General features: G+C 52.0%; 1 protein-coding gene across 12 annotated transcripts in view; it reads left to right on the top strand.

Annotated features, from left to right (window-relative positions):
* The window catches only part of GTF2IRD1 (GTF2I repeat domain containing 1), a 149,676-nt gene that overhangs the window by 113,968 nt on the left and 15,012 nt on the right, over nt 1-20,696 (top strand). The window lies entirely within an intron of this gene.

The raw sequence follows: 20,696 nt of genomic DNA, 5'->3' as shown, positions 1-20,696 counted from the left end.
GAGTTTGAGACCAGCCACATAGCAAGACTGCATCTCTATTTAAAAAAAAAAAAAAGGAGAAAGGGCCGGGCGTGGTGGCTCACGCCTATAATCCCAGCACTTTGGGAGGCCCAGGCGGGCAGATCACAAGGTCAGGAGATCAAGACCATCCTGGCTAACACAGTGAAACCCTGTCTCTACTAAAAATACAAAAAATTAGCTGGGCGTGATGGCTGGCACCTGTAGTCCCAGCTACTTGGGAGGCTGAGTCAGGAGAATGGCATGAACCTGGGAGGCGGAGCTTGCAGTGAGCCGAGATTGTGCCACTGCACTCCAGCCTGGGCGACGGAGCGAGACTCCGTCTCAAAAAAAAATAAGAAGAAGAAAAAGAAAGAAACAGGATGGGTGGAAGAGGGTTGCTGAAGGCTCATGCAAGCTCCTCTCTGCCTGCTCCTTCTCTCAGGGAGGGACAGGGGAGGGTGATGAGTCAGTGGACTAAATGTCCCCATGGGGATGAAGGACAGTTGGGGTCAGGTTTCTAGAGGGAGGGCTGGAAGGAGGGAAGGAGATGGCCAGAGAAGGATGTAGGACACAGAGGTGCCGCCATGGATCACCAAGAGGTTCAGGACTGGCCAGAGGGAGGAGAAGAGGTCAAGGTACGTGTGGGGCACTTGGATGACGCATCTGTGCCTGCACACAGCTGAAATCCCCAGGAAATAAGACGGGAGCAGGGTGGGTTTCTGCAGCTGAGGTGAGACCAAAATGCCAGCTCACTGCCACCCTCAGTAAAGACTAACTTGCCCTTTCCCCCAACTCCCCTCCCAGAAGTAGCTCACTCTCCTCTGCCTGCCACACATCGGGGGGTCAGGGAAAGCTCCCCCTCCCTGGGGAGCTGGTGTTCCCTAGGCCAGGGGCCAGTCCCTGCAGAGATTAGGAGCTGGGAAATCCCCTCCTCCCATCCCGCACGTCCACGCGTGCCAGACCCTGTGCTGTGGGCTTTTCACACACAGCCTCTTAGACGCTTAGCCTGTGAGGTGGGTGCTGTTGTCCTTCCTTCCCATTTTGTAACTGAGCAAACAGCCTGAAACAGACAAAAATCAGGTAGTTAGCATGAGGCCAAAGCCACTCCCTGGTCTATGCTGTTCTGCGGCCTGAGCCTGGGGTGGCCAGGTGGGGTTGTGCAGTGAGTGGGGGATGGAGAATAGCCCCCAAAAATGCTGCCGGAATGGTAAAGGGCCTAGCCTGCAAAGCTAGTAACTTGAGCTTTATTTTGTGGCACTGGCAGTTTTTCCAGTCATTGTAATGATACGATCAGATTTGCGCTGTCTTCAGGTTACCATGGTAACCATATTTCCACCCACCAAGGGTGGATTAGAGAAGGCAAAACTAGGGCAGAGAAGCCAGGGAGTGTTGAGAAGGTCTGAACCCAGGCAGTGGGCAGCTGGGCCCCACGATGGATGGGGTTAGGATCTAGAGGCAGCAGCAGGGTGTGAAGAGGGCGGAAGGTTCCAGAAGGGTGATGGTGGTGCTCGTCTCTAAGGCTGGGTCTGTGGGCTTGTGAGACACATCCAGGGGCCCATAGTGAAACCTGAGTGGTATTTAGTGCAGGCAGGGTGGCAGGCAGGCTGGGGGCCTCTCAGAAGCGTGGAGCTGGCAGAGAGACACCTGCCCGGGGCGTCGGAGGAAAGGGCGAGTGTGCAGGAACAGAGTAGACGAGGTGGGGGAACCTTTGGGTAAGAAGAGCTGAGTCAGGAGCATTGAGGCAGCGGTTTTCAAACCTCAGAAGCAATAGCAGGGCCGGGCGCGGTGGCTCAGCCTGTAATCCCAGGACTTTGGGAGGCTGAGGCGGGTAGATCACCTGAGGTCGGGAGTTCAAAACCAACCTGGCCAACATGGTGAGACCCTGTCTCCACCAAAAAATACAAAAATTAGCCAGGCATGGTGGCGGACGCCTGTAATCCCAGCTACTCGGGAGCTTGAGGCAGGAGAATCGCTTGAACCTGAGACGCAGAGATTGCAATGAGCTGAGATCACACCACTGCACTCCAGCCTGGGTGACAGAGCAAGACTCTGTCTCAAAAAAAAAAAAAAAAAAAAAAAAACCAGACACAGTGGCTCATTGCCTGTAATCCCAGCACTTTGGGAGGCCAAGGCAGGAGGATTGCTTGAAGCCAGGAGACCAGCCTGGGCAACATAGTGAGACCCTGTCTCTACAAAAAATGAAAACATTGAGCCAGTGTGGTGGCACACATCTGTAGTCTCAGGTACTCGGGAGGCTGAGGAGGGAGGATCGCTTGAGCCCAGGAAGTCAACGCTGCAGTGAGCTGTGATCACACCACTGCACTCTAGCCTGCGAGACAGAATGAGACCTTGTCTTTCAAAAAAAAATTCTAGAATTGTTCTTGAATAGCAGTGGTTAACATTTTTTAAAAGCTTTGGAAGGTAGTGAACTCCCCGTCACTGGAGGCATTTAAGCAGAGGTTGAGCTGCCACTCTCTAGAGAGGCCGCTTCCTATAGGGCTTGCTGCAGGAGAGGAGAAAGGGACAGGAGAGCCCTGCCGGTTTTGGAGGGGCTGTGGGGAGGACTAAAACCAAGGAGGAGCCCCTCTACCCACCAAACCCACTTCTCTTTGCTGCCCCGCCACCAGCTCCCCACAGCTCCTCCCTGCGTATGGGCCCAGCCACCCTTCTCCAGTTCCCTTTTGGGCAAACACGAGGGCTCTCCCCGGACCCAGGCCAGCTTCCGCTCATTTTAGTTCTCCTCTCACCCTGGGGGTACAGCCGTCCCTGCCAGCTTGAGGGGACTGTGGGAAGGCAGCGCCCCACCTCTCCTTCCCCAGAGCAGGGGCTCCAGACCCCAGGGATGTGGCAGAGCTGCCAACTTCCTGTGTGACTCCAGCAAGTCAGGCTTGCCTACCTGGGCCTCAGTTTCCCTACTTGTAAAATGGGAAGAATTGCCCACGCCACGTCTGCCTCCCCTGGGGCCACCCTGGAGTGCATGACCAGGTGAGAAGGAGGGATGGGCTGTCATGAGTGGGAGGTGGTGAGGCAGAGAGACTGGCCAGGATGGAGCGGGGACAGCCTGGGAGGCCTGGCTTTGCAGCATGGACAGGGCCCTTCAGGCCTGGCCCTGGTAAGCTCTTCTGCTGACGTCCCCATAGCGGAGGAACCCGTACAGCCCCACTGGTCGGGGCCAAGCTCTTGGCGGGCTCCAGTTTTATCTAGGACATCCCCACATCGTCTCCTCTGTAAACGTTCCACTTTCATCTCAGTTTAAGGAACTATGTCAAATTACATGCTGCTAGCTGGGCACAGTGGCTCACGCCTGTAATCCCAGCACTTTGGGAGGCCAAGGCAGGAGGGTCACTTGCATCCAGGAGTTCGAAACCAGCCTGGGAAACATAAAGAGATCCTGTCTCGACAAAAAATAAAAAATTAGCCGGGCATGGTGGCATGTGCCTATAGTCCCAGCTACTCAGGAGGCTGAGGTGGGAGGATCCCTTGACCCTGGGAGTTGGAGGCTGTAGTGGGCTATGATTTTGTCATTGTACTCCAGCCTGGGCAACAGAGTGAGACCTTGTCTCAAAAAAAAAAAATTACATGCCACCGAGGAAGATCATTCCACTTACATTCACCTCTCACCCCCACCAGAATTGTTTGAGGCCCATTTTGAGAAGCTCAGCTGTGGGTGAAATGCCTGCCAGACAGAGGGCTGTGATCCCTTTTCAGGGGGTACAAGTGGAGAAAAGCCAGAAGCCTCAAATACAGTAGCACCACTTGTCATTGTCCTCTTTGATCTCCTGCTAAGCCTCTCTCTTCTGTGGGGTCTCCTGTCACCCAGTGGGTGCTATGGTGGGATGGGCTTCCTGGAGAGGATGACCTGAGCCAGGCCTGGATGCTAGTGTAGGACTGACCTCTGCAGAGGGTACTGGGGTGGACATGGGGAGGGACTGAAGAGCGGCAGGCACAGGAACAGGTCCCTTTTTGCCTTCTCAGGAAGAAGTACCATCACTTCTGAGCTGTGTGATCTTGGATAAGTTAACCTACTATCTCTGATCTTGGATAAGTTAACTTGCTATCTCTGATCTTGGATAAGTTAACTTGCTACCTGTGATCTTGGATAAGTTAACTTACCATCTCTGATCTAGATAAGTCAACTTACTATCTCTGATCTTGGATAAGTTAACTTGCTTGTCTCTGATTTTAGATAAGTTAACTTACTGTCTTTGATCTTGGATGAGTTAACTGTCTTTGGGTCTCCATTTCTTTGACGTGATACAGAACAAGGACATCCTCCATGATCCTCCCTTCTGCTGCCCAAGACCTGAGAGTCATTTCCTTGTCGCCAGTCACACACAGTCACACACCCTCTGGCCCCTGCCTCCCTCTCTCGGCCTTCCCCACCCCCTCTCCACCCTTCCAACTCTGTCTTGAGCTCTTGAGAGCTCTTTTGCTCTTGAAAGCTCAAAATAAAGCCACCCTTTCTCAAGTTTCTAAAGATATCACAATTCCAGCGCCAGCCACATGTTTCTCCACTGAATTATCTCTGCTTGTCTTTGTTAATTAGGGTTCAGTAATGATCTCCCTTCTGCCTTCCCAGGGAGAGCTGGCATCTGCGGGGCGGGGCTTGGAGGCCTTTGTGGGCAGACGAGACGCCCTACTGCCGGGCCCAGAGTTGGCCCGACGCCTCCTTTCTTCTGAAGTGGCAGAGTGGGCCATGAAATGATGGCATGTTGGGGAGACCCTGCCCTTTTCTGGCTGGTGGGGACTTAGCTGGGGTCATTGCAACACCATTCTGCCCCCCAACCTTCCACACGTCGGGGAAGGGAACTCCAAGGTTTTTAGCCTTTATTAGACGGGCTTCCAGGCTGGGTACAGTTGCTTACACTTGTCATCCCAGCACTGTGGGAAGTTGAGGCAGGCGGATTGCTTGAGCAATCCTGGAGTTCGAGACCAGCCTGGGCAACATGGCAAAATCCCATCTTGACAAAAAATGAGCCAGGCAGGAGGGCACATGCCTGTAGTCCCAGCTACTCAGGAGGTTAAGGCAAGAGGCTCACTTGAGCCCAGGAGGTTGAGGCTGTGGTGAGCCGTGATCGTGCCACTGCCCACCAGCCTGGGCAACAGAGCAAGACCTTCTCTCAAAAAAAAAAAAAAAATTAAAATTTAAAATAGACGGGCTTTCCAGACCCGAAAGGGAGCAGGGTTGGGGGTGCCTTTAGAGTCTTTTGCAACATCCCAGAAAGCCTCCCAGAAACCCTTTCCCCAGCGAAGACCACCCAAGCTGACAAGAGCAACCAGCACCTTTGGGCTGGAATGAGATCAGCACCGAGTGGTCGCCAGGCACCTTGTGCAGAACAGAAGCTGATGCGTGTGTCTGAGCCATAGAAGTAGAGCAGGGGCAGGGCGGTAACCATGGCTCAGCACATGTGGTTTACTGGGTGTACCCGATCCTTCCAGCCTTGTGGGGAGGGGTGTGGTGACAAAAGAGGAGGGAGGTGGAGGTGGGGGGCCATGCAGGCCTAGCCCTCTAAGAACCTTCGCGTCATGGAGAGGGCTCAGCACCACCCACAGCGGACTTTGTGTGGCCCCAACAGAGGCCTTGGGGGCGCAGGTGCAGTCACTCATTTGTGCACAGGCCCAGGTGTCTCACTGGGGCCAGCACTGTGCCAGATACTGGTCTTTTATTATTATTTCATTATTCTTTTTGTTTGTTTCTGTTTTGTTTTGTCTTTGAGACAGAGTTGCGCTCTTATTGCCCAGGCTGGAGTGCAGCAGTGCAATCTCAGCTCACTGCAACCTCCGCCTCCCGGGTTCAAGCAATTCTCCTGCCTTAGCCTCCTGAGCAGCTGGGATTACAGGCATGCACCACCACACCAAGCTAATTTTTTTTTTTTTTTTTTTTTAGTAGAGACTGGATTTCACCATGTTGGCCAGGCTGGTCTCGAACTCCTGACCTCAGGTGATCCACCTGCCTCGACCTCCCAAAGTGCTGGGATTACTGGTGTGAGCCACTGAGCCCGGCCTCATTATTCTTATTTAATATTTTTGTAGGACAGCATCTTGCTTCATTGCCCAGGCTGGTCTAGAACTCCTGGCTTCAAGGGATCTCACCGCCTTGGTTTCCCAAAGTGCTGGGATTACAGGCGTGAGCCACTACACCGGGCCTAGATACTGGAATTTTTATTTATTTATTTATTTATTTTAAGGCAGGGTCTCTCTCTGTCACTCAGGCTGGAGTGCAGTAGCACGATCACGGCTCACTGCATCCTCGACCTCCCTAAGCTCAAGTGATCCTCCTGCCTCAGCCTCCCAAGTAGCTGGGACTGGAGGCGTGCACCACCGTGCCAGGCTAATTTTTGTATTTTTTTGTAGAGACGGGGTTTTGCCATGTTTCCCAGGCTGGTCTGGAACTCCTGGGCTCAAGTAATCCACACACCTCTAACTTCCAAAGTACTGGGATTACAGATGTGAGCCACCGTGCCCGGCCTATGCTGGACTTTTAATCAACACTGATTAAAAAAAAAAAAAAAAAAACCTGGCTGAGTGCAGTGGTTCACGTCTGTAATCCCAGCACTTTGGGAGGCTGAGGTGGGCGGATCACCTAAGGTCAGGAGTTCGAGACCAGCCTGGCTAATATGGTGAAACTCCGTTTCTACTAAAAATACAAAAAATTAGCCCAGCATCATGACACACACCTATAATCCCAGCTACTTGGGAGGCTGAGGCAGGAGAATCGCTTGAACCCGGGAGGCGGAAGTTGCAGTGAGCCGAGATTGCACCATTGCACTCCAGCTTGGGCAACAAGAGCGAAACTCCGTCTCAAAATACGAAAAACAAAAAAACCCAGCCTCACGGAGCTTACATGGTGGGGCGGAGGGATAAACAGAAAATCTGCAAAGCGTAAACCATGGGAGCAATTGTATTTATTTTTAGGAGATTGCAACATTATTTAGGTGATGACCAGAAGGAGGCCTTAGTTTTAAAGGCCTGAAGGGGCAGCAGGGAACAGCATTGCAGGCAGAGAGAACAGCAGCTGCAAAGCCCCTGAGGTCACCTGCCAAGGTATCGGAGGAAGGTCAGGGGAAGTGAGAGATGAGATGGAGATGGACAGGGAAGATGGTACATGGCCAGATAAGGATTTTGACTTTTGCTCAGAGTGAGCTTAGAGTCGGTGCAGTTCTGAGCAGAGGGTAACAGGATCCAGCTTGTTTTAACAGAATCCCTCTGGTTGCTGGCTTGAGGACAGACAAGGGTGGAGAGACATAAGGAGGTTGTAATAATCCAGGTGACGCCTGTGGCGGCAGTGGGGTGGTGAGTCACCCACTCTTAGGTGAGTTGGCTGAAGCCAACAGAATGTGCTGATATAAGCTGTGAGAAAATGAGGAGCTGACTTTGACTTCGGAGGTTCAGGCTGAACTTGGGGAAGGACGGAGGTGCTGTGGGTGGAGACAGGGAAGATGCAGGAGAAGCTGGTGGGGCAGGAGGTGGCGGATCAGGCGTGTTCAATCTGGGGTCTCATCCAGTCAAAGTTGGAAGCAAGTTGGGGCTCAGGGGAGCAGTCCAGGCTTGAGATATGATTTGGGGAATCATGAATTTATAACTGGTATTTCAAGCCTTAAAACAGGCCGGGTGCAGTGGCTCACGCCATCACTCTGGAAGGCTGAGACAGAAGGGTCACTTGAGCCCAGGAGTTCGAGACAAGCCTGGGCAACATAGCAAGACCCCAGCTCTAAAAAAAAAAAAAATAGCTGCACGTAGTGCACACCTGTGGTCCCAGCTACTAGGGAGGCTGAGGTGGGAGGATGACTTGAGCTCAGGAGGTCAGGCTGCAGTGAGCCACGATTGTGCCACTGAACTCCAGCGTGGGAAACAGAGTGAGACCCTGTCTCAAAAAAATAAATAAATTACCTAAACGTAGTGGCTTAAAACAACACAAATTTATTGCCTTACAGTTTTGGAGGTCAGAAGTCTGAAATGAGTCTTCCAAGGCTAATGTCAAGGTGTCAGGGGCCAGGTGCAGTGGCTCACGACTGTAATCCTAGCACTTCGGGAGGCTGAGGCGGGCGAATCACTTGAGATCAGGAGTTCGAGACCAGCCTGGCCAACGTGGTAAAACCCCATCTCTACTAAAAATACAAAAATTAGCCAGGTGTGGTGGTGCGCACTTGTAATCCCAGCTACTCGGGAGGCTGAGGCAAGAGAATCCCTTGAACCCAGGAGGCGGAGTTTGCAGTGAGCTGAGATCGTGCCATTGCACTCCAGCCTGGGCTACAAGAAAAGAAAAAAAAAAATGTCAGCAGGGCTGATCCTTCTGGAGGCTCTAGGGGAAAATCTATTTCCTTGTCTTTTTTTTTTTTTTTTTTTTGAGACAGAGTCTTCAGGCTGGAGTGCAGTGGCGCGATCTCAGCTCACTGCAACCTCCGCCTTCCAGGTTCAAGCAATTCTCCTGCCTCAGCTTCCTGAGTAGCTGGGATTACAGGCATGTGCCAACATGCCCGGCTAATTTTTGTATTTGTAGTAGAGACAGGGTTTCACCATGTTGCCCAGGCTGGTCTCAAACTCCTGACCTCAAGTGATCTGCCCACTTTGGCCTTCCAAAGTGCTGGGATTACAGGTGTGAGCCACTGAGCACGGCCCCCTGTTTTAAGGATTAAATGAATGAATCCATGCAAAGATCAAAGAGCAGTGCCTGGCACAGAAGAGCTCGGATTCTCTGAGTTACCAAGTGCCCGTGATGGGTTGGGCATTTTGTTTGTTTGTTTGTTTGTTTGTTTTGAGATGGAGTCTTGCCCTGTCGCCCAGGCTGGAGTGCAGTGGCGCAATCTCAGCTCACTGCAAGCTCTGCCTCCTGAGTTCAAGCAATTCTCCTGCCTCAGCCTCCTGAGTAGCTGTGACTACAAGCGCGCACCACCTATCCCAGCTAATTTTTTGTATTTTTAGTAGAGACGGGATTTCGCCATGTTGGCCAGACTGGTCTTGAACTCCTGGCCTCAAGCGATCCACCCGCCTCAGCCTCCCAAAGTGGTGGGATTACAGGCGTGAGCCACCGCGCCCAGCTGGGTTCAGTAATTCTTAGCATATTGCCAATTTTCCCTGCTTTCTCTCTCTCACACACACGCACACACACATAATTTCTCTTTCTTTTTCTCTATTTGAAGTAAGGTGCAAACATCTTGACTCTTCGTGCCTAAATGTTTCAATGCACATCTCCTAAGAAAACACTGTTATCTTACATACTCACAATAGCATCATCATACTTATACAACTTAATAATTCCCTGTCATCTAATACATGGTCTTTATTCAAATTTCCAAAACTGTCTTCTATGCCTGTTCTCCTCCATGATATAATCATTTTTCACTGGTTGATTTCTTTTTTAATTTTTTTTTTTTTTAAGACAGTCTCCCTCTTGCCCAGGCAGGAGTGCAGTGGCACAGTCATAGCTTACTGCAGCCTGGACCTTCTAGGCTCAAACCATCCTTACCACCTCAGCCCCTCGAGTGGCTAGGACTACAAGTACACGTGCTACCATGTCCAGCTCATATTTTATTTTTTACTTTTGCAGAGATAGGCTGGAGTGCAGTGACACTATCACATAGCTCACTGTAGCCTCCAACTCCTGGGCTCAAACAATCCTCCCGCATCAGCCTCCCGAGTAGCTGGGACTATAGCTGGGTGCCACTGCACCAGCTACTTTTAAATTTTTTGTAGACAGAGTCTCTCTATGTTACCCAAGGCTGGTCTCCAACTCCTGCCCTCAAGTGATCCTCCTGCCTCGGCCTCCCAAAGTGCTGAGATTATAGGTGTGAGCCACCACGCCAGGCTCACGGGTTAATTTTTTAAAAATTATTTTATTGCATGTAATGTTTGCCTAAACAAAAATTATTTCATTTTGCTTATAATTTTACTTTCTTTTTTTTGAGATGGAGTCTCGCTCTGTCGCCCAAGCTGGAGTGAAGTAGTGTGATCTTGGCTCACTGCAACCTCCACCTCCCGGGTTCAAGTGATTCTCCTGCCTCACTCAGCCTTCCTAGTAGCTGGGACTATAGGTGCCCGCCACCACGCCCAGCTAATTTTTTGTAGAGACGGGGTTTCACTGTGTTAGCCAGGATGGTCTCCATCTCCTGACCTCATGATCCACCCGCCTCAGCCTCCCAAAATGCTGGGATTACAGGCATGAGCCACCGCGCCCAGCCTATAATTTTACTTTTATGACAAAGGCGTGTTATTGAATAGAGTCTGGGACTTGCTGCTTTCCACTTAGCTTTGGTTGACATAATGCTGAAGTGTGTAGCTGTAGCCTCTTAGTTCTCATGGCTCTATAATCTTCCATTGAGTGGAATTTTACCATGATGCAATTCCTCTCTCTCCTCTCCTTGGGGATTGGGCTGCTTCCATTGTTTTGCTGTTACTAAGAATGCAATTAACACTTATAGCCGGGCACGATGGCTCATGCCTGTAAACCCAGCACTGTGGCAGGCCACGACAGGAGGATCCCTTGAGCTCAGGAGTTTGAGACCAGCCTGGACAACATGGCAAGACCCCATCTCTACTAAAAATACAAAAAAATTAGCCAGGCATGGTGGCATGCTTGCTACTCAAGAGGCTGAGGCGGGAGGATCGCTTCAGCCCAGGAGGCAGAGGTTGCAGTGAGCTGAAATCATGCCACTGCACTCCAGCCTGGGCAACAGAGCGAGATCCTGTCTCAAAAAAAAAAAAAAAAAGCAGAGGAGGAGAAGCATAGATCTGTTAAAAAGTTTAAGGCCCAGCCTGGTGACTCGCCCCTGTAATTCCAACACTTTGGGAGGCTGAGGTGGAAGAACTGCTTGAAGCCAGGAGTTTGAGATCAACCTGGGCAACATAGCAAGATCCTGTCTCTACAAAAATTTTAAAATTAGCCAGACGTGGTGGTATGCACCTGTAGGCCCATGTACTCAGGAGACTGCGGCAGGAGGATGAGGTCAAGGCTGCAGTGAGCTAGGATCGCACTACTGCATGGGTGACAAAATGAGACTACATCTCTAAAAAAATTTTTTTTTTGAAAAGGAAGAGGAAGAAGGCCAGGCGCAGTGGCTCATGCCTGTAATCCCAGCACTTTGGGAGACCGAGGCAGGCGGATCACCTGAGGTCAGGAGTTCAAGACCAGCCTGACCAACATGATGAAACCCCGTCTCTACTAAAAATACAAAAATTAACCAAGCGTGGTGGCTCGTGCTGGTAGTCTCAGCTACTTAGGAGGCTAAGGCAGGAGAATTGCTGGAACCTGGGAGGCGGAGGTTGCAGTGAGCCCAGATCACGCCACCACACTCCACCCTGAGCGACAGAGCGAGACTCCATCTTAAGAAAAAAAAAAAACTACAGTTCCCTTTGTAAAATGGGTTTTTGGTAGAGACAGTGTCTTGCTGTCATTCCGGCTAGAGTCCAGTAGCTGGGACTACAGGTGTGGGCCACCATGCCCAGCTAATTTTTCCATTTTTATAGAGATGGGATCTTGCTATGTTGCCCAGGCTACATTTTTTTTTTAAATCATGAGTTTTTGAAGGAAATTGGATAGGGCAGGCTGTGGTAGGGGATGGATTGGACAAGCCCCTGCTTGAATGCCTGCATACAGTGGGGAAAAGGGGGATCAAAATGGGTCAAGCCTTAAGGGTCCCTCCTGCACGCAGTGTCCAGGTGCAGGTCTGGGATGGCAGAAGAACCACAGGCTCATGAGCACTGGCCTGGGCACAGGTCCACAGGTCTCTGCCCAGCTGCAGCTTGGCCCTCCTCTCTCCAGGCCTCAGTTATCTCATCCATGAAATGGAGCTGATGGAATTCCTGCTAAACCTGTGCACAGGCCCTACGAGGGGTTAAAAGCTGAACCTGAATGTACCTTTTTTATTTTTTCGAGACTGGGTCTTGCTCTGTCACCCAGGCTGGAATGCAGTGGTGCAATCGCTGCAGCCGTGAACTCTGCCCGGGCCTGGCAGGGAGTTGGGGCTCTGTGAAGTGGTTCAGGAGGGGAGAGAAGGACCATTATCCCATGCTTCTGCTACAAATCACAGTCTCTCCCCTCTAAGCTGCCCTTGCCCTTCACTGGCTGCATCTCCCTGCTGTGAATGGTCGTAATTACCAACGTGAGGTCGTCAGTCTGAGCTGAAGTCCTCTAACTAGGCGGGGAGAGTCAGGGCTGGCCAGGGCTCTTGCACTTTGCCCCGGGAGAGAGCCGTGGAGCCAGCCCAGGCATCACCCGAGCCAGTTGGTTTGAAATTGTGTACATAGTATGGCTGTGATTCAGTGAGCTTGGTTGTCTTTTTTTTCCCCCTTGGCAAATTTCAGTTACTCCTTGGGCTAACAGACAGCAGACTGGTAAAGATAAGATGAGAGTTGTCCAGGCAGCGTTAAAGAGAGAGAGGAGACCGAAGAACAGAATAAGCAGGAGGGGGCAGGAAAAATGTCAAGGGAAGGCCTGTCCACCAAAGGTGTCACTGTCCAGGGGCAGTGGGCAGGAGGTCGCTGCTGCGGGGATGGGTTCTTTCAGCAGGACTTTCTGCACAGCACTGGGGGCAGAAACATGAAGGTGAAACCCTACACACACTGAGTCCTAACTATGACATTTCCAAACAGAGAACACTCTGAAATGTTTGCAACTGTGGGTGTCTTTACAGCCAGCCTGGGTTCAGGGGAGCTCAGGCAGGTCCTCCCGAGAATAGGTTTGCTGACTTGGTGTTCCGGACGGTAAACTAAACCCCCTTTTCTGGGGGGGGTTGGGGGGAGACAGAGTTTTGCTCTTGTTGCCCAGGCTGGAGTGCAGTGGCACCATCTCGGCTCACTGCAACCTCCGCCTCCCGGGTTCAAGTGATTCTCCTGCCTCAGCCTCCCAAGTAGCTGGGATTACAGGCACCCGCCACTATGCCCGGCTAATTTTTTTTTAGTAGTAGTAGAGATGAGGTTTCACCATGTTGGCCAGGCTGGTCTTGAACTCCTGACCTCAGCTGATCCACCCACATTGGCCTCTCAAAGTGTTGGGATGAAAGGCATGAGCCACCGCATGCCCGGCCCATTGCTGCTTTACAGATGAGGACATCGAGTGGTTCAGGGACTTGCCCAGGGTCGCGAGCTGATAGCAGAGCTGGGATTTGAACCCAGGCAATCAGTCTTGGGTAGACCACTGGGCTTGTGACCCTGGCCTCGCAGGGCCCGGTATTGCTCCTGCCCCCGCAGTGTCCTCAGCAGCTCTCTGAGGCGATTCTCTGATCCGTGTTTTTCCCGTGAGCAGATTAGACTCAAAGGTGACCGGGCATGCTGGAGCTGCCCTGCCCCACCTGAGGCCGAGGCCACCACTGCCCACAGCAGTCCTTGGGGAACTCCCTGGTGGCGACCTGGTGGTGGTGGCAGGAGCCTGGCTCTGTTGGGAAAGAGGACTCATGACCCCACCTGCAGCTCTCCGAGATGCTCAGCTGGTCTGGGCACGATGGCTCACGCCTGTATCTCAGCACTTTGGAAGGCCAAGGTGGGTGGATTGCTTGAGCTTAGGAATTGAAGACCAGCCTGGGCAACATAGTGAGACCTTGTCTCTACAAATAACACAAAAAGTAGACAGACATAGTGGCACACACCTGTAGCACCAGCTACTCAGGAGGCTGAGGATGGAGGATGGCTTCAGCTCAGGAGGCGGAGGTTACAGTGAGCTGAGATTGCTCCACTGCGCTCCAGCCTGGGCAACAGAGCCAGACCATCTCAACTCAAAAAATAAATAAATAAATAAAGCTTGGCTGGGCCATCTGGGTTAGCAAGGATCTTAGCATTCTCCCTCGGGGCTAACCAGGGTGCGTGGGCGAGCTGTCTCGGTTGCAGCAGGGGCCACGATTCCTGTCGGGCAAGACTGGTGCCAGCCTGCACACCTCAGAGCCCAACAGGAATATCTGTTCAGATCGAGATGTTGCCCTTTCCCCTGCAGGGCACGGCTAGAGCACAGACACAAACCCAGTGTCAGGTCCCCAGACACGGCAGGGGACAGGGGAGTCGGTCTTCACCTGTGGTTCAGGTTCCCTCCCAGACAGTGAGTCACTTATGTGCCCAAGGAGCTGCCTCTGGTGCACTCACAGTTCCCAGAAGATCTGGGATGGGACTACAGGTGTGCACCACCATGCCCAGCATTTTTTCTTTTTTTTTGGTAGAAACAGGGTTTCCCTCTGTTGCCCAGACTGGTCTTGAACTCCTGGCCTCAAGCAATCCTCCCACTTCAGCCTTCCAAAGTGCTGGGATGACAGGCATGAGCCACTGTGCCCAGCCTGTAGTGCTTTTTGATATGTGAGATTAGATCCAGCAGGCCCAGAGTCCCAGTTGAGGAATGTGGAAACAGGCTCAGAGAGGTTGAGTGACTTTCCATACACCACACAGCATTAGGGATTAGAATCAAGATTGCCTTCCAGTCTGATGAGCCAGGGACTTTCCCCATCCCTGGCCCTGGGGATCCCCCTTTTCCCCACTGTATGCAGGCATTCAAGCAGGGGCTTGTCCAATCCAGCTCCCACCAGAGCCTCCCCTACTCCATTTCCTTCAAAAACTCACGATTTAAAAAAATGTAGCCTGGGCAACATAGCAAGATCCCATCTCTACAAAAGATGGAAAAATTAGCTGGGTGTGGTAGCCCACACCTGTAGTCCCAGCTACTGCACTCCAGCCTGAATGACAGCAAGACCCTGTCTCTACCAAAAAAAAAACACCACGTAATTCTCTTTACTCTAAATTAAATAAAAAGAAAGAGGTAGGAAAATGCAAGAACAGCTACAGAGAAAAATCAGTGTTCTTCCTGAGCTTGATGTTGACTGAGCTAGAGAATCCCACAGACAAGGTATATTGTGGGCCTTGCACAGTGTCTGCACGTAGTATGTGCCAAGCTTGTTTTTTATTTTTTAATTTTTGTTTGGTTGTTTGTTTGAAACAGGATCTAGCTCAGTCACCCAGGCTGGAGTGCAGTGGTGCAATCATGGCTTACTGCAACATTGACCTTCCAGGCTCAAGCAATCCTCCCACCTCAGCCTCCCAAGTATCTGGGATTACAGGCACACACCACCATGCCCAGCTAATTTTTCTTTTTTTTTCTTTTTTTTTTTTTTTTTGTGGAGACAGGGTCTTGCCATGTTGCCCAGGCTGGTTGCAAACTCGCGGCCTCAGTCTCCCAAATTGCTGGGATTACAGGCATGAGCCACTACATCCGGCCAGTTCTTGGTGTTATTGACAAAGGCATTTAGCCCCACTCCACCCCTCCCACACTCCGGAGGTGGTCAGGACACCTCCCCAAACTGCCAGCCCCCTCAGCCAGCCCGGCCCCACTTTCCTGACATGCACACTCCCACCACTTCTGGTCCACCGCCTGGGACCTGTGCCCCATATAGAATTGCCATAGTGTCCTATCGACTGCCCCGTAGTGTCACTCCTGGTTAGCTGCAGCCTGGTTTAGGGTTGCACTTCTTCCCAGACCAGGCAAGACTTGGAAGGAAGAGGGGAAGTTTCCTGATTGGCTAAAGCATGTTGAGCACCTGAAATCACAGGATACTACAAGTTTCCTTGTGTCTTACTCGCCGCTCACAACTGCCTTGGAGGTCCGTGTGATGAGCCCCAGCGTGCAGATGAGCCCACATTCTTGGAGCTTTGGGCCCCGTGTGGTGGTCACCTCCTCTGGGAAGTCCTCCCTGACTCCCAGCTGGGTCAGGATCCCTGCTATAGACTCCCGTGGGCCATGTAAACCAAAAGTGCCTGAAACAGGTCTCAATCAATTTAAAGATTTATTTTGCCATGGTGGAGGACACAGCCAGGAAAAAGAGACTCAAGCTGCAATAGGGTCTGTGGCCTGTGCTTTTTTCCAGAGTTTTGAGGACTTTGGTATTTAAAGGGGAAAGAGGGCCTGGGTACGGTGGCTCACACTTGTAATCCCAGCACTTTGGGAGGCCAAGCCAGGTGGATCACCTGAGGTCAGGAGTTCGAGACTGGCCTGGGCAGCATAACAAAACCCCATCTCTACTAAAAATACAAAAAATTAGCCAGGTGTGGTGGCGGGTACCTGTAATCCCAGCTACTCTGGAGGCTGAGGCACGAGAATCACTCGAACCCAGTAGGCGGAGGTTGCAGTGAGCCAAAATCATGCCACTGCACTCCAGCCTGGAAAACAGGGAGACTCTGTCTCGAAAAATAAAAAGATAAAGGGGGAAGAGGAATAGTTAATGATGTATTTATCCTGTGCTCAGTAAATCTGCCTTTTACATAAGATAAAGTAAATAGAGTAGAGGAAGTCATATAGGCATTTGTCTTGGGTAGACAGAGCAATGATTTCTATTCTTATCTTTGTCCCCTGCCTGTGAAGATAAGCTGTGAATTTACATGGCCAGGGTGAGGGAGGCCACCAGGGGAGCTAGGTGGCCTTCTATCTTGCAGCCATCTGTTTAGGAACAAAAGGCTATTGCGTGACTCAGTTCCCAAGCTTAACATTTCCCTTTGGCATAGTAAGTTTGGGGTCCCATGTCTTTTGTTTGTTTGGGTTTTTTGTGTGTTGTTGTTGTTTTGAGATGAAGTCTCGCTCTTGTCCCCCAGGCTGGAGTACGATGGCGCGATCTTGGCTCTCTGTAACCTCCGCCTCCCAGGTTTAAGCGATTCTCCTGCCTCGGCCCCCGGAGTAGCTGGGATTACAGGCACCTGCCACCACGCCTGGCTAATTTTTGTATTTTTAGTTGAGACGGGGTTTCACCACGTTGGACAGGCTGGTCTCGAACTTCTGAGCTCAGGTGATCCACCCACCTCGGCCTCCCAAAGTGCTGGGATTACAGATGTGAGCCACCGCGCCCAGCCTGTTTGGTTTTTTTTTTTTTTTTTGAGACGGAGTCTTGCTCTGTCGCCTAGGCTGGAGTGCAGTGGCGCGATCTCAGCTCACTGCAACCTCCACCTCCCAGTTCAAGGGATTCTCCTGCTTCAGCCTCCTGAGTAACTGGGATTACAGGCATGCACCACCACGCCCAGGTAATTTTTTGTATTTTTAGTAGAGACGGGGTTTCGCCATGTTGGCCAGGCTGGTCTGGAACTCCTGACCTCAAGTGATCCACCTGCCTCGGCCTCTGAGAGTGCTGGGATTATAGGCGTGAGTCACCGTGCCCGGTCTGGGCCTCGTCTTTGAGAGGCCTGCTAAGCTTCTTTCTGTCCTGCAGGTTTCGTAGAGCTCTGACTTTTGAGTCTCGCTCTGTCCCGACACAGGAGAAGACAGAGGTGTGGCATTGTGGGCTGAGAGCAACAGATTAGAGGAAACTATCTTAAAGATTAAGCCTTCTTTCTACAGCTACTGTAGGGGAGGCTGGGCATGGTGGTTCACGTCTGTAATCCCAGCACTTTGGGAGGCCGAGGTGGGCGAATCACCTGAGGCCAGGAGTTGGAGACCAGCCTGAGTAACATGGTGAAACCCCATCTCTACTAAAAATACAAAAATCAGCCAGGTGTGATGGTGTGTGCCTGTAATCCCAGATACTCGGGAGGCTGAGGCAGGAGAATCACTTGAACCCAGCAGGCAGAGGTTGCAGTGAGGCAAGATCGCACCACTGCACTCCAGTCCAGCCTGGGTGACAGAGCAAGACTCTTCCAAAAAAAAAAAAAAGAAAAAGAAAGAAACTGTAGAGGAATCTGAGACCTCAGGAAACCCAGGGCTCATGGTAGAGTGGAAAGACCAGGGCTTTGGGGTCGACACAGAGTACTCCTGGTGCTTAGAGGCTATGTGACCTTGGGCAAGTTTCTTTACCTCTCTGAGCCTCTGTGTCTTTGGCTGCAGTGTCTAGGAAAGCATCTGCACACAGTGATGTGTGTGATCCAGGCCATCCTTTCTCTGTTCTGTGCATGCATGGCCATGCCTGCTGAGAATCCTGCCACCAAAGATTCCTCAGTGGCATGGGGACAGATGGAATGTGCTGTTGCTTCCCTGCAGGCTCTAGGAGCTGGTCCTTGGGCCCAGGACTCCATCACTGTTGTCTGCACGGATTTGGACAAGGGTGGCCTTGATTCTTCCCACATCCTAGTCCTGAAAGGAAGGCCCGTGTTGGGTCACAGGAGAAGACGAGGGTTCTAGGGGATGTGGAGCGTGGGGTCTTGGTGTGGCTGAATTAGAGGCATTACTCCACGAGATAGGGACACGGGAGGAGGACGTTGTCTGGAGTGGCTGATGTTTGCAGTGTCTCTGGGCACGCAGGGTGGCTGGCGGGCCGTGCCTGAAGACAGATCAGCAACTCAGAGATGTGCGGAGATTGCTGAGTGTGGGTGTGGATGGACCAGGCCAGGGACCTGCAGGGTTTGGGAGGACCTGAGGTGGTGGGTGTTGGAGCCCTGGGAAAAGGAGGAACCAGGCCAAGCAGGTGCCCAGCCTCTGTCCTGTGGGAAGCTCCCTGCTCTTTGGGGCAACCCCCACATGGGGAACAGGGCCTCCATTCTGGCAGCTTGCGCACGGGAGGCCAAGCCACCCAGACGGGGTCAGCAGACTCTAAGCAGCACAGAGCACCAGGCCAGGAGATGCAGTTCCCAAGGCAGCCTCCTAAACAGAAGTGAGCTCTTCCCAGAGTTTTCAAGATTAAAAGAGCCAGACACAGTGGCTCACAACTGTAATCCCAGCACTTTCGGAGGCTGCGGACAGGAGGATCGCTTGAGCTTAGGAGTTCGAGAACAGCCTGTGCAACAGAGAGAGACTCTCTCTACAAAAAATTTTTTAAAAACTTAAGTCTGGCATGGTGATTCATGCCTGGAGCCCCAGCTACTTGAGAGGCTGAGTGGGGAGGATTGCTTGAGCCAAAGAGTTCAAGGCTGCAGTGAGCTATGATGGCACCACTGTACTCCAACCTGGGAAACAGGGTGAGACCCTGTCTCAAAAAACAGGAGTCAGGCCGGGCACAGTGGCTCACGCCTGTAATCCCAGCACTTTGGGAGACCGAAGCAGGCAGATCACCTGAGCTCAGGAGTTCGAGACCACCCTGGCCAATATGGCAAAACCCCATCTCTACTAAAAATACAAAAATTAACCGGACCTTGTGGCAGGCGCCTGTAGTCCCAGCTCTCAGGAGGCTGACGCAGGAGAATGGCTTGAACCTGGGAGGCAGAGGTTGCAGTGAACCGAGACCGTGCCACTGCACTCCAGCCTGGGCAACAGAGTGAGACTCTGTCTTGGAAAAACAAAAAGAAAAAAAAACAGGAGTCATTTTGCTCCAAAGACCCATCAGTCTGCTCTGCCCTGAATCATCCGGCCCTGGCTCCCTGCCTGCTTCTAGCTCCACCCCACAACATCTCACCCTTACCGAACCCGCCTGCCCCAAGAGGCCCAGCCCATGTGACCCCACGCTTCTCAGAGAGGAGATTTCCTGTTGGACATGCAAACCACCCTTCCTGCAATCCCAGCCCCGTCCTCAACCCTGGCACAAGCCCACAGGCTGCTGCAGAGCTCTGCCCCAGACCCCATCTCCAGCCCAACCTCCCCTCAGCCTTACAGCCCAGCTCAGGCCCCATCTCCAGGGCTAACTGACTCCAGCAGCTCCTCTAGGCTACAGGGAGGGGAGAGCAGAGCACACCAGGGCTCAAGCAGCAGATAGGCCGTGACGGTTACCTGGGCAGTGAGCAGGGAGAATGCACGGCCCCCACACTCCCAGACACAGTCTGTTTCCCATTCACAGACCTTGGTCAGCAAGCGGTCAGGGGATTTCCAACAACCCAGCACAGTCACACCGGCCCCTGTACATGGACCCCACTAGGCCCATCAGTCATCTCCCCTGTACCACCCCAAAGTTCAGCCACTTCCAGGACATGGGATCTTTTTCTTTTTTTCTTTTCTTTTCTTTTTTTTTTTTTTTTTTTTTTTGAGACGGAGTTTCGCTCTTGTTGCCCAGGCTGGAGTGCAGTGGCGCGATCTCAGCTCACTGCAACCTCCGCCTCCCGGGTTCAAGCAGTTCTCCTGTCTCAATCTCTTGAGTAGTTGGGATTACAGGTGCCCGCCACCACACTCGGTTAATTTTTGTATTTTTAGTAGAGACGGGGTTTCGCTATGTTGGCCAGGGTGGTCTCGAACTCCTGACCTCTGGTGATCTGCCCATCTCAGCCTCCCTCAGTGCTGGGGTTACAGGCGTGAGCCACCGCACCCAGCCAACACGAGATCTTTCACACTTGAGTGAGTGCCTATGCATGGCTGGTCCTTCTGTCCCGGTGGCTTCCCACTGCCACTCCGTCCTTCACAAACTCCTACCTGCCTTTTTGGAGCCCATTTTTTGTTTGTTTGTTTGTTTGTTTTCATTTTTGTTTGAGATAGGTCTCTGTCTCCCGGGCTGGACTACAGTGACGTGATCTCTGCTCACTGCAACCTCCACCTCCCAGGCTCAAGCGATTCTCCTACCTCACCCTCCTGAGTAGCTGGGACTACAGGTGCCCGCCACATGCCCAGCTAATCTTTTTGTATTTTTAGTACAGACGGGGTTTCACCATGTTGGCCAGAATGGTCTCGAACTCCTGGCCTCAAGTAATCTGCCTGCCTCTGCCTCCCAAAGTGCTGGGATTATAGGCATGAGCCACCATGTCAGGCCTTGAGAGCCCATTCAAGCATCCTCTCCTGGGGGAGGTCTCCCCAGACTTGCCCACACAGGGTGGGCACCCTCATTCATGCCCCTTGTCTCCTAAGTGTGTCCTGTTGTACTTTAGTGACCAGATGACACCCCCTCTGGCTGGGA

The sequence above is a fragment of the Pan paniscus genome, chromosome 6 (genome assembly GCF_029289425.2).
Source record: "Pan paniscus chromosome 6, NHGRI_mPanPan1-v2.0_pri, whole genome shotgun sequence".
In the NCBI taxonomy this organism is placed as follows: Eukaryota; Metazoa; Chordata; class Mammalia; order Primates; family Hominidae; genus Pan; species Pan paniscus.
Note: the sequence above shows the minus strand (reverse complement) of the source record. Positions and strands in the feature narration are given on the sequence as shown.